Genomic DNA, 14,713 nt, shown 5'->3' with positions numbered 1-14,713 from the left:
ACTGTGCAGTAATCTTGTATTCAGTATAGTCCCTACCTCCAACCAGTAAAGACCTGTTTTTGATTGTTATTAATTAGTCTGTGTCTTAATTAACTAGATAACTCACAGATTTAACACCAACCACCCAGCCACGCATGAGTCGAGCCACACGCTCCTCCAGCTCACTGAGCTCCTGGAACTGGGCACGGCCTCCCCCGGTGACATTCCGGCTCTTCATATTCTGGGCCAGCTTGGCCTGCAAGAGAAAGGACGGCCTCTAAGTACAGTGTGGTGCCCTGTTGTTGTGTGCACTGCCTCCCATGGTGGAATAGCTTGGCCAGTGTGGTGCCCTGTTGTTGTGTGCACTGCCTCCCATGGTCGAATAGCTTGGCCAGTGTGTAAAGTGCAGAAAGTGCTATTGATGATCATGCCAGTGCCATAGCTGCGGGAGGAGGGACGGCCATTAGGCCTTTGAGGTCCCTTTGCCCATAATGTGAGGTGCACATGCAAGGATGAGGAGGACACTGGAAAGGCTACTCACCTTGACCAACCGAGTGAGGTCGTTGTACTTCTTGCGGCATTGGTCACCAGTCCTGGGGACATCGCTGGTGGCTGACACCCTGTGGGCGATTTCCCTCCAGGCTCTCCTGAACTGCCTCCTGGGAGCCTTCTTGCCACTGTCCGGGCACAAGATCTCTCTTCTCTTTTCCAAACCCTTAAGCAGCACCCACAAAGCAGGCTCTGAGAAGTGCTGCGCTCGTTCACGGGCCTTCTGCATGGCTTCAGGCGCTATTTGGGTCCACCAGCAGTGTTGAGGCCTAGCTGCAGGGCTCCACTATCCAGGGCGTGGCAGCAGACAAAGTCGACCCTTCCCCCTTTAAGAGCTGGCCGGCGTCAGGGTGTCTGCTGTCAATCAAAACATGACCGCACCTGCGCTGCGCCCGGCCTCGGCGTTATCAGTCCGCACCGCCGGCTTAGCGCCTAAAGATAGGAGTGCAACGCCAGTTTCAGCGCTCGTCCAAACTCCTTGGCCAAATCTACTGAATTTCGGCGAAGTGGCCTACGCTTTCCGGCGGGCGCTAACTTTAGCGACCGCCCGACTTTAGCGCCCCAAAAGTGGCGTGACTGAATTTCTAGGCCACAGACTTTACAGTATTGTAGTCTGTGCGACTAACTTTATTTTCATATTTAAAGAGCCTTTCAGGATTAATTACCTTTGGCTTGAATGGCAGAATCACAGTAGGCTCCAGAAAGGACAGAAAAATACATCAGAAGGATGTCAACAGTCAAAGCTTCCTGACGCAATGTGGCCAGACTGTGTCTTAGAAGGTACAAAAATATGGGTAAAACTCACCAATCCCACACTCCCAGTGGGAGCTGCACTCGGAACACAGGAACAGGAGGAGGCCATTCAGCCCCTCGAGCCTGTTCCGCCATTCCATAGGATCATGGCTGATCTGTACCTCATTTACCCGGCTTTGATCCACATCCCTTATTACCCTTACCCAACAAAAATCCATCAATCTGAGTCCTGAAAGCTGCAATTGACCCCCAGCATCCACAGTCTTTTGGGGGAGAGAGTTCCAGATTTCCCCTACCCTTTGTGTGAAAAGGTGTTTCCTGATTTCACTCCTAAATGGCCTAACTCTAATTTTAGTTTGTGCCCCCTCATTCTCGATTCCCGCACCAGAGGAAATGGTTTCTTTGTATCTACCCTATCAAATCCTTAAACACTGCGATCAGATCTCCCCTCAATCTTCTATACTCAAGGGAATACAAGCTAAATTTATGCAGCCTGACCTCATAATTTAACCCTTTAAAGGCGTGTTTATGGAGCCAGGTCACAGATTAGCCATGATCTCATTGAATGGCAGAACAGGCTCGAGGGGCTAGATAGCCTACTCCTGTTCCTATGTTCCTAACCCCTAGCATCAGTCTGGTGAATCTGCACTGCACCCCGTCCAAGGTCAATATATCCTTCCTGAGGTGCGGTGCCCAGAACTGAATGCAGTTACTCCAGATGGGGTCTGACCAAGGCTCTGTACAGCTGAAGCATCACTTCCTCCTCGTTGTGTTCCAGCCCCCTGGAGATAAAGGCCAACATTCCATTAGCCTTTTTGATTACTTTTTGTACCTGCTCACTAGCTTTAAATGATTTGTGTACCTGGACTCTCAAATCTCTTTGCTCCTCCACAGTTCCTAGTTTTCCATGGTGTTCTGTATGAGCAAATAATACCAAGTTAGACAGCAGGGATAAAGTCTGACTGGTTTAAGGTGATCGTAATCCTGAGGCATGTTATATCATTGAAGCACGCTCCAGTTTGTGTTACTCTGGAAAATATACACGGCTGCGGGTCCATAGCGTTAGCTTTTTTTCTCTCTCATTCCTCCTCCCCTCAGGATTGGGAATGCCAGTAGGCAATTCAACCGTGAGGGCATCACAGCCCAGCCCAATTGATGTCTCTGTGAGTGACCTTTCCCGGCAGGGTTATTGAACAGCTATCAGGTGTGGGTACTCTGAGTGAATATTTTCCCTCACTACCCAAAAGGCACTGAGGCCAAGTGGAGCAGCCCTATTAATATTCTAGCTGTGATTTGTCAACTCAGCATAGACCAGGGCTCAGACTTAGCATGTTCCTGGACTGTATAAATCAAATAGCACCACTCACTGAACCATCAGGAGCTTCTTAGGGTTAGCTTTATATTGTTTTCTGGAATTTTCTGGCAATGAGGCCAGCTGGCTCCTTAAATTGATTCTAATTGTACCATGTGACATAAAAGGGTGCGTCAAGTAATTAAATCATGTGATTCGAGTTTGTGATATTGTACCATGTGACTGAATCGTGTGGTTTGAAGTTGTGGTGTTGTACCATGTGACTGAATCATGTGATTTGAGGTTTGGTGTTGTACCATGTGACTGAATCATGTGATTTGATTTTGTGGTGTTGTACCATGTGACTGAATCATGTGATTTCAGTTTTGGTGTTGTGCTATGTGACTGAATCATGTGATTTTGCCCCTGATATTTGAACTGGGTTGCTCTTCGCTGCATACTACATGAAACAGTATATACAGGTTCTATGTTATAAAGTTGCAACTCATTCAGGATATCCTGTGTCAGCTAACAAAAATCTGGCAGGATTGTAGAGTGATTAGTGCAGTCTCTTTGCAGAAATTGAGCTTTCAGTAGCTTATATTGTAGCTCATATCAGGTCATGGCGTGGTGTAGAGGAACAGGGGAGAAAGCAAGAAGGCCGGTAGTATTGAGGAATGGAATACTTTCCCAATTCAGGCGTGGAAGTCATTCAAAAAAGAGAAAATTCTGGAAGCACTCGGCAGGCCAGAGAGCACGCACGAGATACCGTTACTCCTTCCAGGTGAAACAGCGATTTACTTGAACTTCTTTCAACTTAGTATTCAGTACTCAGGATGTGGAGACCAAGCGCAGATTGGGTGACAGCTTTGCGGAACACCTCTGTTCAGTACGCAAGCGTGACCCTGAGCTTCCAATCGCTTGTCACTTTAATTTTCCGCCCCACTCCCACTCTGACCTCTCTGTCATCGGCCTCTTACACTGTTCCAACGAAGCTCAATGTAAGCTCGGGGAAAAGCACCTCATCTTTCGATTAGGCACTTTACAGCCTTCCGGACTCAACATCGAGTTTAACCACATTTTCTCTCGGACAGCAGGTGCTCGTAATAGAGGATGGCTGCACCAGAGCCACTGGGAATGGATGAGGTTTGGCCTGGTGTTTGGGTGGGGGAGGGGTGGGGATCTCTTATTGGTACACGGCTGGTGGGGAGGTCCACGGGTCTACCCATCTTTCTCCGCCATATTCCCAGGCCATGGCAACCCTTTGCCAGATTTTCTATGCTTCCCTCCCCCTCTGTTATTCTGCTGTAACCATTTACACCTCCTCTAGACCCATCTTTTGTTTCTTTCCTCGTCCCATTATCACCTTTTGCCTTGCATCATCATCCCTTTTGTCATTTAATCATTCCTTAATATCCCTTAAGATAAGGGAGTGGACAAGGCCAATTCTACTGCTCCAACAACTAACTCATTGAAGAGTCGGGCTGCCCTCCACCCTATCAGAGACCTCTCCCTCTTTGTTTTTTACCTGCACACCCCCCCCCTTTTCCCTTGCTCTACTCTTGTTTATCTCTAGCATCTTCCAGTTCCGATGAATGGTCATCGACCTGAAACACTGGCCTAGAAATCGGATGTGGTCACAAAACGGGCAGTGTTAAGGCCCAACGATGTTAAGCTGTGCCACCTCAAAATGGTCTAGCTGGCACGTAAAATTCGTGCTCAGTCCTCATTAACATAAAAACATAGAAGATAGGAGCAGGAGTAGGCCATTTGGCCCCTCGAGCCTGCTCCGCCATTTAATGAGATCATGGATGATCATCCAAACTCAGTACCCTGTCTCTGCTTTCTCCCCATATCCCTTGATCCCTTTAGCCTTAAGAAATATATCCAACTCTTTCTTGAATATATTTAATGAATTGGCCTCAACTGCCTTATGTGGTAGAGAATTCCACAGGTTCACAGGTGAAGAAATTCCTCCTTATCTCAGTCCTAAATGGCTTACCCCTTATCCTTAGACTGTGACCCCTGGTTCTGGACTTCCCCGCCATTGGGAACATCCTTCCTGCATCTAGTCTGTCTAGTCCTGTTAGAATTTTATAAGTTTCAATGAGATCCCCTCTCATTCTTCTAAACTCTAGCGAATATAAGCCTAATCGACCCAATCTCTCCTCATACGTAATTCCTGCCATCCCAGGTATCAGTCTGGTGAACCTTCGCTGCACTCCCTCCATGGCAAGAACATCCTTCCTCAGATAAGGTGACCAAAACTGTACACAATACTCAAGGTGTGGTCTCACCAAGGCTCTGTACAACTGCAGCAAGACATCCTTGCTCCTGTACTCAAATCCTCTCGCTATGAAGGCCAAATTATAACATGATTATAGTTTTGATTTCAGCGCTAAAACCGCTGCTCATTGGCTTAACGCTCAACAGGTGGATCAATATCAGGGCCAGTCTAATTCCCAGTCATGTGTAGCACAGGCGCTTTCCACTAATTAAAGGGGAGATGCATTGATGCTACAGCACTTCATTGTCAAGGCAGTTCCAACTGCAGCTGCCACAAGAAGCAGCAGCAGAACAATAATAATAAGAGTAAGGAGCTTCGAAGCAACGGCAGAGTGTCCTCAAAGGGAGTGAGCCAGAAGATTCTCCGATGCAGCTCTGGAGGCACTGGTCATGGCTGTGGAGACGAGGCGGGCTGTCCTCTTCCCACACACTAGCAGGAAGCCCTCGCCGCACACTTTGCAAAGGCTCTAGCAGGAGATAGCCGCCCATGTCACGGCCAGCATTGTGGTCCCAAGGTCGGCCATCCAGTGCTGAAAGAAGTTTAATGACCTCACGCCAGGTCAAGGTGAGTGAAGGCTTCAGCAAATGCCATATCCCACCATCTGCACCACAAGCCTCAAACTCTGCTCAATGCACCACACCCCCAGCACTCACCTACCAACAATCTCTACCTCTCACCTCTCACACCTCACAATCAGAGCTTCACTTCACTCTCATATCCTTACCACTGCTGCAACACTCACACCCACATCTCACACCTTGCACACACTGACAGCTATTCAACCACGGCAGGCACATCAACAAACACATTGCACCACACTCACTCACACACTTCTCTTTCTCTTGCAGGCAAAAGTTGCGCATAATCAGAGGGAGCAGCGGCAGAGAGGCAGGGGACAGGCAGACATGCAGGACCTCAGCCAGCTGGAGGAGAGATTCTGCAGATCATTGGGTGGCAGATCGTAGAGGCTGTGGCAACCGGCGAGGTTAAACCCCTTGGGGACACAATGGTATGGTCACTCCTAATCCTTCTTCTCACATCTCACTTCCCCTTCATTTCATAATCCCTTCTCACTTTCAAGCTACTGATGCTGAATGCATGGGTATTTGGCTTCCCTCAACACCCCCGCCCCCCACCTCCCCTCACCATAACCCGACTCTTTCAGATTATCAACAACAAGCACCTGATCAGCCTGTCCCTGAGGCAATGTACGAGAGCGAGGGGGGAGAAGAATAGGAATAAGAAGGCACAGCGTCACTGCATCTGTCACTCGTAGACACCAGCTCAAGAACTGGCACTGCAAGTACTTTAGAGGCCAGAGTAGTAGCGGGATCTGCACAGGGCGAGGCACCAGGCATGAGTGGGCTGCAACAAGGCCAGGGGGAATAGGGTAGCTCGGGGGACAACTCCCCAGAGGGCAAGTTCATGCGCGAGTTCTGTTGCACAGGACTCAGATGAGGAGTTCAATGGGGCAGCCTTCAGAAGAAGGGTGATGGGCATGCACACAGACATGATAGGTGCAATGGCAAGAGTGCCCGAGAGCCTCTCGGCAATGGTAAGGAGCGTGGAGGAGTCCGCCTCCAACATTGCACAGGGTTTGGAGCCCAGGATTTCCAGGCTGGAAATGATGGCAGACCCCTGAAGAGACCGTGTCAACCCAGACATGATGCTGCATGTGATGGGCGCTGTCACGTTTGCCATTGCAGCACTGACGGAAGTGATCCAACGTCTTAGTGCTGCAGCAGAATCGTAGACCACTCTCATGCAGTCTCAGCTTGATGCCATCCATGCTCAGTGCACAGTCTCAGCTTGCTGCCACGCAAGCTCTGACTGCTGCCTTTGTGGCTGGCTTTACCAGTGTTGACCGGGTCTTGCAGGGTGTCGCAGCAGCCCAGCAATCTGTGCTCCAACAGATTGCTAGGGATGTTGAGGCGCTGCCCTGGGGGAGTGGCAGTGGGTCAGTGGGGCAGGACCCTGCTGTCCTCTCTCAGGATGACAGCATTCCTGCTCCCACCACTGCCACTCCGCCATTGCCCTTGTCGCTGCTGGTCAGCCAGCCAGTCCAGACTGCTGCCGCCCATGCCGAGATGGTGCAGTCTACAGCTGGGCCTTCAAGTGCCAGAGCTGCTCAAGGTCGCCCTGCAAAGCCATCTGAAGTCCCCCTCATGCAAACTCAGCAGCCTTCTGTATTGATTTGTATTGTGGGTTCAATGACGACACATTCATGAAAGAGAATGACTTTTTATCTAAAGTATGTTCAACTCAGTTAACAGCATTACAGGAGACACCATCTTAGAGATCCATCTAAAACGAAACTAAAACTAAACTGCTTGTCTCTCACATGCCCTCTGCTGGTCAGGCATAAATAATCAATCAGGCAAATATGCTGGTAAGGCATAAATAATCAAACAGGCAAATACCATCACTATTTGTTGATATCATTACACCTTCCACCAGCAGTGCTGCAGCCACTAGGGGAGCATTTCGTGGAGCACTAGATCAGGAAAAGGCACACGAACGACAGGCACTGAGGGATTGCACAAGGGTGATTAGTTCATATTTGCGCTGTAAATATGTGTGAAGTGATTTTGGTAAATTTATTAATTTTGTTTGTAATCTTTTATGGTGTCTCTCATTTCAACTTTGTGCCCAGGAAAATGCTGTGATATTCCGTGACAGAGGGATAGCATGATGGGGATGTGGTGAGCAACAGGGATCTGGGGTTTCATTCATTAGAATCGGAGTCTGATGACAGCCCGTCCTGAAGAGGGGATTGGCTGCCTGCCTCCTCCTTCACTCCTCGTCCTCTTCCTCCTGCTCATCCTCCTCCTCCTTTCCCTCGTCCTCCTCCTGAGGTGGTCCCGCAATCCCTGCGGGCAAGGGCTGGGCCCTCATGATGGTCAAGTTGTGAAGCATGCAGCAGACCACCACGAAATGGGACACCCGCTCCGGCGTGTACTGGAGGGCTCCTCCTGAGCGGTCAAGGCAGCGGAACCATTGCTTCAGTAGCCCACTGGTCTGCTTGATGATGTTCCTGGTGGAAGCATGGCTCTCATTATATGAGTGCTGAGCACGAGTGTTGGGGTTGCGGAGAGGAGTCATGAGCCAGGTGGACAGCAGATAGCCCTTCTCTCCGAGCATCCACCCTCAAGTTTGCTGTGGTGGCTGGAAGATTGCTGGCAGACTGGACTGACGCAGGATGAAGGCATCATGGCTGCTGCCAGGATAGTGTGCATTGACCATCAGGAATCTCTGGGTGTGGTCGCACACCAATTGCATATTAAGTGAGTGATAGTTTTTGTGATTGTTATACAGTGCCCACAAAGCCACATGTGTACATTTGATGATGCCCTGCACCATGGGGGAGGCCACTATCCTGGCAAAGTCACATGCACACTCCTCCTGCTTCTCCCTGCTCAGAAAGAAGACAATGTAATCCGTTCTCCTGGTGTAGAGAGCCTCAGTGACCTCCCGAATGCAGCGATGGACGGTGAACTGTGAGATGTTAGCTATGTCTCCTGCTGCAGATTGGAAGGATATGCTGGCGAAGAAATTGAGGGTGACTGTGACCTTGAATACCACTGGGAGAGCCGTGTTTGCCCTGCTCTCAGGCTGCAGGTATGGTTGCAGGAGGTTGCAGAGTTCTTTGACCACCTCCTTGGTGAAGCATATCCTCCTAATACACTTAAATGGATATAAGAGAAGTGCTCTCTGAAGACGCTAGGTGGGTAAGACCTCCTGTTGAGTGCCCTCCTGGCCCTCCTCCTCCTCCCTCTGTGCGCATCTTCTTGTCTTCTTCGCTGCCTCCGCTCCCTCTGCCGAAGATCCTTGATTGCGAGGTGGACTGCCAGTACAGCCCCCATGACTGTGAGCAAGTGTTGCGAGCAGAAACCTTGAAATAATAATGAAGGCATTCTCCACTTGCAGCAACACTCCCTGTTACCTTAGAACCTGGAAAGATGTTTATAAAACTGGTGGAGTTGCAGAAAGTTGCACAGAACCAGTCAAACTGCAGAAAGATGTCAGGTGCAAGTGGTTGCTGATGATCGCTTTAAACACCGCGGCTGGAGCCTCCTTCTCAACGCTTACTCAGCTGGTCGTAGTTAAGGCATGCTGCTAAGTTGCGCGGCGAACTCCAAACTCGCAGATTGGGCATCAAGTGAGCATTGCACACTCACTGACGTTACGATCTGCTTCATTTCAATGATTTTTGCGATTGCTGCTAATGGCAGCGCTGCCAGTCACCCCAAAATGGCGTCCGCCATTTTTACACCTGATTATGGCGTGAACAGGTGGCGATAAACCTCCCAATTTCTAAGCCACTAAATCTTGTTTTTCTCTCCACAGATGCTGCATGACCTGCTGACTGTTTTCCAACAATTTCTGCTTTTAATTCAGATTTTATTGGCCTTTCCAGCTGGTCTATGCTGAGCAGAATCAGTGTGAGACCCACATAGTCCCAAACTTCCACCTGTGTACAATCCCTGAAACTTCACACAAAAGACATTGAACACCGCCCATGTGCAGAGAACTGCCAGGGGTAACAAATGCACTTTTCTAGGCAGTGTCCCAACTATGGTGGACTTATTGATGACCCACTCAGAAGCTCCTACTAATTTATTTTGTACTTCTGGGATCTGCGGTGAGTGTCTCACCTCCTGACTCCCCAAAGCCTTTCTACATCTACAAGGCACAAGTCAGGAGTGTGATGGAATACTCTCCACTTGCCTGGATGAGTGCAGCTCCAACAACACTCAAGAAGCTCAACACCATCCAGGACAAAGCAGCTCGCTTGATTGGCACCCCATCCACCACCTTAAACACAGAAACATAGAAACATAGAAGATAGGAGCAGGAGTAGGCCATTCGGCCCTTCAAGCCTGCTCCGCCATTCAATGAGATCATGGCTGATCATCCAAATTCAGTACCCTGTCCCTGCCTTCTCCCCATATCCCTTGATCCCTTTAGCCTTAAGAAATATATCCAACTCCTTTTTGAATATATTTAATGAACTGGCCTCCACCGCCCTCTCTGGCAGAGAAATCCACAGGTTCACCACTCTCTGGGTGAAGAAATTCCTCCTCATTTCAGTCCTAAATGGCTTACCCCTTATCCTTAGACTATGACCCCTGGTTCTGGACTCCCTGGCCATCATAAACATCCTTCCTGCATCTAGTCTGTCCAGGCCTGACAGAATTTTATAGGTTTCGATGAGATCCCCTCTCAATCTTCTAAACTCCAGTGAGTATAAGCCCAATCGACACAATCTCTCCTCATACGTCATTCCTGCCATCCCAGGTATCAGCCTGGTGAATCTTCGCTGTACTCCTTCCATGGCAAGAACGTCCTTCCTCAGGTAAGGCGACCAAAACTGCACACAATACTCAAGGTGCGGTCTCACCAAGGCCCTGTACAACTGTAGCAAGACATCCTTGTTCCTGTACTCGAACCCTCTTGCTACAAAGGCCAACATACCATTTGCCTTCTTAACCGCCTGCTGCACCTGCATGCTTACCTTCAGCAACTGGTGCACAAGAACACCCAGGTCTCTTTGCACTTCCCCTTCTCCCAATCTATTGCCATTCAAATAATAATCTGCCTTTCTGTTTTTGCCACCAAAGTGGATAACCTCACATTTATCCACATTATAGTGCATTTGCCATGTTTCTGCCCAATCACCCAATCTGTCCAAATCGTACTGGAGTTTCTCGACATCCTCCTCACAGCTTACCCTCCCACCCAGCTTTGTGTCGTCTGCAAATTTGGAGATATTACATCCAATTCCCTCGTCCAGGTCATTAATATATATTGTGAACAGCTGGGGTCCTAGGACCGATCCTTGCGGTACCCCACTAGTCACTGCCTGCCACTCGGAAAATGACCCGTTTATTCCAACTCTTTGCTTTCTGTCCGCCAACCAGTTCTCTATCCAAGTCAATACCTTGCCCCCAATCCCATGTGCCTTAATTTTGCACGCTAATCTCTTTGTCTGATCCTGTCACTGCTTACCAAGTGCTCTGCTATTACATCTTTTATAATAGATTCTAGCATTTTCCCCCACTACCGATGTCAAGCTTACCGGTCTATAATTCCCCGCTTTTTCTCTACCACCTTTTTTGAATAGTGGGGTAACATTAGCTACCCTCCAATCCATGGGTACTGTTCCAGAGTCTATCGAGTTCTGGAAGATGACCAGCAATACATCTACTATTTCTAGGGCCACTTCCTTAAGTACCCTGGGATGTAGATTATCAGGCCCTGGGGGTTTATCGGCCTTCAGTCCCATCAATTTTCCTAACACCATTTCCCTACAAATACTGATTTCTTTCAGTTCCACCCTTTCATCAGGTCCTATGTTCCCAGGCATCTCTGGGAAGTTATTTGTGTCCTCCTTTGTGAAGACAGAACCAAAGTATGAATTTAGTTGGCCTGCCATTTCTTTGTTTCCCATTATAAATTCCCCTGATTCTGACTGCAAGGGACCTACGCTTGACTTCACCAATCTTTTTCTCTTCACATATCTATAAAAGCTTTTAGTCAGTTTTTATGTTGCCTGCAAGCTTACTCTCATATTCTATTTTCCCTTTCTAAATGAATCCCTTTGTCCTCCTTTGTTGAATCCTAAACTGCTCCCAATCCTCAGGATTATTGCTTTTGCTGGCCAATTTATATGTCGTCTCCTTGGATCTTATGCTATCCCTAATTTCCCTTGTTAGCCACGGTTGAGTCACCTTTTTTGTTTTATTTTTATGCCAAACTGGGATGAACAAATCCTGTTCCTGGGACTAGGGACAGGGTCACTGGACAAGGCTTGGAAGCTAAGCAGAGCCAGGCCTGGTTAGTACCTGGAGGGGTGACCATCAGGGAAGACCAGGTGCAGAAGGTCACGGAAGGAGCCCCGAGGAGGGGTGGTTGGTGAGAAGGTCACGGGAGGAGCGGCTGGTGAGCAGGCCCGGGCGGTGGGCTGAAGATTGTCGGACAGGAGGAATGGTGGAAATGGAATGGCGGCGCGCACCAACGCAGCGGCTTTGCTTCTCCCTGTCATGGGAGCTTGCAAGATCACATTTCATTGTTCATGTACTTGTGCAATGACAATAAAGTTGAATTATTATTATTATTCAGTCTTTGAATGTTTGCCATTGCTTATCCACCATCAACCCTTTGAGTGCCATTCCCCAATCAATCCTACCCAACTCGCTCCTCAGGCCATCTTAGTTTCCTTTATTTAAATTGAGGACCCTAGTCTCTGAGTCAACTACTTCATTCTCCATCTTAATGAAGAATTCGATCATATTATGATCGCTCAGACCCAAACAATCACCTTAAACAAAATAGTGTGTACAATCTACAAGATGCACTGCAGCAACTCACCAAGGCTTCTTCGACAGCACCTCCCAAACCCGCGACCTCTACCACAGAGAAGGGTAAGGGCAGCAGGCGCATGGGAACACCATCACCTGCAAGTTCCCCTCCAAGTCACACATTATCCTGCCTTAGAAGTATATCGCCGATCCTTCATCATTGCTGGGTCAAAATCCTGGAACTTCCTCCCTAACAACACTGTGGGAGTACCTTCACCACACGGACTGCAGCGGTTCAAGAAGACGGCTCATCACCACCTTCTCAAGGGCAATTAGGGATGGGCAATAAATGCCGGCCTTGCCAGCGATGCCCACATCCCACGAATGAATAAGAAAAGGCTGATTCAGGAATGGCCGCCTGTGCTGATGATCTCCATTTTCTCTCATTTTTTGTGGACAATGCTTGTCTTCTACTTAACATTTCCTAACCTGCACAGTTAGGACCAGTAGCTCCATTGTGCAAAAGATCCCAGGAACATGACATTTGTTCGTTCCACCACTTTGGGAATTGGAAAGGCAACTGTTCTAAATTTGAGCATTCCAGGCTGATACTCCAGTGCAGTACAGAGGGAGTGCTGCACTGTCAGAGGTGCCATCTTTTGGATGTGACATTAAACAGAGGCCCAAACTGCCCTCTCAGGTGTGGCCTCTGTTTAATGTCGCATCCAAAAGACGGTAAAAGAGCCCACGGCACTATTCGAAGAAAGGCAGGGGAGTTCTCCCCGGTGTCATGGCCAACATTTATCCCTCAGCCATCACCTAAAACAGTTTAATTGACCATTACCTCATTGCTGTTTGTGGGACCTTGCTGTGCGCACATTGGCGTCCCTACATTACAACAATGACTACACTTCAAAAGTACTTCATTGACTGTGAAGCACCTCGGACAGTGCAGCACTCCCTCCCTCAGTACTGCACTGGACTGTCAGCCTGGACTTTGTGCTCAAGTCTCTGGAGTGGGACTTGAACTCACAACCTCCTGACTCAGAGGTGCGAGTGCTGCCACAGTGACACCTTTTAAATAAAAAGTGGAGAAACGACTGCAAAATGTAAACCTCACTCTTGAGGAAAACTAGTGTTGAAATATGCAGCTGCTCACGGAACTCAAGCCTGAAATGATCATTAACACATAACACTCTGCAATCAAAACACAGTTTGACTTGTTGAATCAGCATAAATGTCTTTAGTGCAAGTCACACTTTGGTGTCACAAACTAAAGTATTCAATAAAAGAAAAAATGCCAGGATTTACAAGGAGCTGCCAATCTACAGACACCTCCCTAAGTAATTTGCCTCTATCTGACTTTAGGGGGCTCCATTTAGTCCACTTTGCCACAGGTGGCCTTAAAGGGACAGACCAGGCTAAACATCGCTCCATCTTAGTAGCTAAACATCACAAAAATGGTCCAGATCCCAGGCTACCCATCAGCAATGCCATGGGAGATCAGCCAGTATTCTACAGGAAGTGCTGGCCACCCGACAGAGGATTGTAGGCAGTCATTCACTGCGAGGTGTTAGGTGACAAACTAACTGCTTACGGTTCACTCTTATGGTTTATACAATCTGAACCCCACCTGACAGAAGATTACGACCTAGTATCTATTGCTGCATACCCATAGGTGTCACTAGTGTGGTGAGCTCCCAGATAACTCATGAACATCAGCCATCATATAGCTTGGTAGAACAGTCTCACCAGTTTGGCGTACCAGAACTGAGAGGCTATACATATCAGGAAAGATTGACCAGGCTGGGGCTCCTTTCTCTAGAAAAGAGAAGGCTGAGGGGTGACCCGATAGAGGTCTTTAAAATTATGAAAGAGTTTGAAAGGTAGATGTAGAGAAGATGCTTCCATTTGTGGGTGAGACCAAAACAGGGGACAATAAATAATAGCTTGTGGCAGAGCCACCAGGGGGACTCTGTTCTAATGTACATAATTATCTTTAACAAATTATTAGCTACAGAATGAAACAGTATCTTTGTTCATGTCATTGCATGTACATAGCGCGGTCCCTTTAAGAATGAGACCAAACGCGATGACGTCATCACGTTGATCACGTGATCCTCCAGCGGCGGGAAAACATGATGATGTCATGACGTCAGGCTGGGGAGCCGCCCTAGCCAGCCCTCGCGGAGCCAGCAAAGAGTGCAGACCTGTAATGTAGTTCTCCTGTGTTTTCGTTTTAAACTCTGTTGATTAGTATTAAACATCGTTTGTTTGATAGACTGACTCGACCTCAGTCCTTTAGTTAGGAATCTAGCCATTCCTACAAGCTGGTCATTAATAAACACACTAGAGAATTCAGGAGAAAGTTCTTTACCCAGAGTGGTGAGAATGTGGAACTCGCTACCACAGGGAGTGGTTGAGGCAAATAGCACAGATGCATTTAAGGGGAAGCTGGATAAACACACAAGGGAGATAGGAATAGAAGGATATGCTGATTGGATTGATGGAGAGGGGTGAGAGGAGGCTCATGAAGAGCATAAACACCAGCAT

Source organism: Somniosus microcephalus, chromosome 13 (assembly GCF_052327205.1).
Source record: "Somniosus microcephalus isolate GS21.2 chromosome 13, FLI_Smic_1.0, whole genome shotgun sequence".
Taxonomy (NCBI): domain Eukaryota; kingdom Metazoa; phylum Chordata; class Chondrichthyes; order Squaliformes; family Somniosidae; genus Somniosus; species Somniosus microcephalus.
Note: the sequence above shows the minus strand (reverse complement) of the source record.